The following is a 3,573-nucleotide window of genomic DNA, read 5'->3' on the forward strand; positions in this document are numbered from 1 at the left end:
AATCTCAAGATCTTTTTCATAGCAACTATTGTATAAATGTTATCTGTGGCTTTCCTTTCCTCTCATGACCTCTCAGAGAGGACAACCCCAAATGCTCCAATTGCTCTTTGTTAACTTTAGAATAAAATACAAACTCCTCCTTAGATCACATAAATCCCCTCATAGATGGCTCTACTCAACCTAAACAGGAGTAATTAATAGGCACTGAATATACAAAGAAAAAGCCAAAATATCACATGCCTCACCTGAGGCCTACAAACACATTTATGTCTCAACCTTCTTTAAAAAAAAAAAAAAACCTTTATGGGGGCAGCTGGGTAGCTCAGTGGATTGAGAGCCAGGCCTATAGATGGGAGGTCCTAGGTTCAAGTCTGGCCTCAGACACTTCCCAGCTGTGTGACCCTGGGCAAGTCACTTGACCCCCATTGCCTACCCTTACCACTCTTCTGCCTTGCAACCAATACTCAGTATTGACTCCTAGACTGAAGGTAAGGGTTTAAAAAAAATCTTTAGTTGGTTCCCAAACTTTTTTGGCCTACCACCCCCTTTTCAGAAAAAAATATTACTTATCCCCCTGGAAATTATTTTTTTTTAATTTTAATAGCAATTAATAGGAAAGGTAAATGCAGCTGTGGCCATAGAGCTGCTCAGAGAGCATAACTTGAATCTCAGGAATGGCTCTCTCTATAAATACATTCTCACAGGCCTTTCTTACATTTTGGATTGTGGTATCCAGGCATTCATTCATGACTTCTCTGAGGAAATCTATGTCAGTTATCTTCTGGTGTTCAATGCTTCTTAAGTCACCTCTTGGAAAGGTCAAATAACTCCCTAGCTTATTACACAATGTGTCCAGCCACACACAAGCAGAATTGTTTTGATTCTTAGCTACCAGAGTTGATTCCTGAATAGCAGAGAAGATGATGTGCTTAAAATAGTCCAAATTGTAACTTAAAATATTATGCAATTTCTCATTTCCTCTATTTCCACAATATGCTTCAATCTCTTTCTTAATGTAATTTTTGAAAAAAACCTTCTGGTTGATGGATATATTGCCAATAATGCTCAAAATTTTCTTCCTTAGCCAGAGAGATGAGAATATGTTTTTCCAGGTTAGATCAGTTTCCAATGAAGGCAGGACAGTTAGTCCTAATCTCCCCAGCAAGGTCAAGGGCTATCTTTTTCCTGATTGCTTTAGGATGTGAAGCAGTGAGCTTACTCCCCAGAAAGTCAGCAAATGTTGTGATGGAGGTTGCACCTTGGCAGGAAATCTTAAAGCTCATAAAGAAATCCTCTTTCTTGCTTTCCAGATATGTGACAGGATCATGTGCTTTCTTGAATGCTCTGTGCATATCCCAAAAAATAGCTCCTGCTTGTTCACACAAATATAAGGACAAAGCCATTTTATATTCACTTGTAAATGTGTACCGAGATTTATTGCATGCAGAATCAGTTTCCTTATCTATCAATCGCAGTATTTCACGGATATAACGTTACTTATATGCCCTTCCCATTTTTGATTTAGATTCAATAGTTTTGTTGATCAGAGACATGATGTCTTGGGTAGTTTGCTTTATGTTCACCCTATCACTCTCTGCTATGGAGGGAGTGTAAAAAAGATATATTTTCTTCATTTTGACATGTTTTTCATAATCAATGGAAAATACTGGCCTTCTGAAATAATACTGAAGTTTCCTTATGGCATTGTGCTCCTGTTTAAAATGGTCTAGAAAGACATTCTCAAAATCTACATCAATATTGGGGTCTTCTACAGGTGGGAAACTTGAGTACACTTCACAGATCAGCATTGTCCAAAGTCGGTTGAATTTCTCTCTCAGTTCATACTCACTTAATTCTATACTCATTTCTAAGAGAGCCACATCTCTCATTTTTAACAACAGCTGTTTTTCTAATACTGATTTATTTTTATCCAATTTATCTTGACTTTTCCTTGAACTAAGAAAATCAAAGGACTTTCTGGTGATTTCTGAACCAAGGGTCTCTTTAAGATTTCTAAATTTATTCTCAAAATTTCCCTTCCACTGAATCAGAATTTCATTGTCTTGGTCTTCATCAAAATATCTTTGAAGCTTTTGCCTGATTGCTTCATATTTTTCTGCAACATTAGCCTCAATAGAACTTCTTGTGAGATCGTGATTTCCTGATTTTTAATCTGATTGGTAAGCTGATTCATGGTACATTGTTCTGGTTCACATAACTTTATCTTTCTCTGAGAGATACTTTCCAGTTCTTTTTTCACCTGGTCCATCTGTACACAATTCAATGTAGCTTCATATTCTCCACAGATGAGGAAATTCAAGTCTTTTTCCAGAGTTTCCCAATCATGACCTGCCCTGGGTTTTGAGAGGATATGAAGCACTTCTTTGGACCATGACTGTCCCATGTGAGATTGCATAAGATCCAAACGTTGCTTCTTTTCTTCTGAAGATACAGAAATAGGACTAGTGGTAACTGTGAGTCCTGTGAACAGAAGGAATGCCTGAGCCATATAGGCACATTTCTTATTAAGGTTCTGGTATTTTTCATGGGCTTCTTTCATTTCACATAACAGGAAATTTAATTCTTCACATCCTAGCAGACAATGAAAGGTTTGGTTTTTCTCCTTGTACCCTGCACCAACTGCAATGGAAAGTAACAGTAGGTATGTCCCTGACTCTCCTGACTGTTTCAAGGCCTTGAGAAAGGAGCTGAGAAATGAACTGATCTTATACGTGGCCTTTCTTCGAGCTTCTTCCATCTTTCCCAAGAACTCTAAGTTAGGATTTATTTCAAGAAGGCCATTCTTTTCCCTTTCTAAGAGTTCAATGAAATCATCAAATTCTGTAACATGTATATGTTGTTGTTGCTTTCCTGAGTGGAAAATCCACTGCATGATTGTGTGACTCTGTGGGAAGTCTTTCACTTGATAGACATGAGGATACAGAAGGCTACACAACTGAGATTTAATGAATTTGACTTCATGAATTGGGGAATCCTTGTAAAAGTTGACAATGTCCACCAAGAACTGTTGCAGAGATGGGTTTTTGAGGCAGATATTAATCCAAGGGTCATAGTTCTTTGTCTTCTTACTCAGCTTTTGCATGACATTTATCATTTTCTTCAACTTCTCCTGAAGTTCAGAGAATTCCCAGGATTCTACTTCTTCTAAAAAAGACTTGGCATCATCAATTGCACTCAGTAATTCCTCTCCATCCTGGGTCCTTGCATGTTGGCCAGTCAAGGCCGTATAAGTGTCTATGAGGCAGTGAGTCAATTGAAGGGGATCCTGAAAATCTTGCCTATGGTTAGACAGAATTATATCCCAGACAGGCACTAACTGATAACCTCTGTCAATGACACACCAGGTGCAGTTGCTGGCCACAAGACCAGCTTTCCATTGTGGAAGAGAATCTACCTCTGGAGGTCCTCCTGTTTGGAATACAGACAATTGGAATCTTCCTTGCAAATTAATGGAATTTGTATTGTGAGAAGCCATTTGAGATTGAGAGCTTGATATATTCTTTCCGGCTGCAACCGTGACCCCAAAACCAGAGTAGCTGCCTCCAATATATA

General features: G+C 38.4%; 1 pseudogene; it reads right to left on the minus strand.

Annotated features, from left to right (window-relative positions):
* Nucleotides 1-627: 627 nt before the first annotated feature.
* LOC123253941 lies at nucleotides 628-3,568 on the minus strand (annotated as a pseudogene).
* Between the last annotated feature and the right edge of the window lie 5 nt (nucleotides 3,569-3,573).

The sequence above is a fragment of the Gracilinanus agilis genome, unplaced genomic scaffold, assembly GCF_016433145.1.
Source record: "Gracilinanus agilis isolate LMUSP501 unplaced genomic scaffold, AgileGrace unplaced_scaffold10901, whole genome shotgun sequence".
Lineage (NCBI taxonomy): Eukaryota > Metazoa > Chordata > Mammalia > Didelphimorphia > Didelphidae > Gracilinanus > Gracilinanus agilis.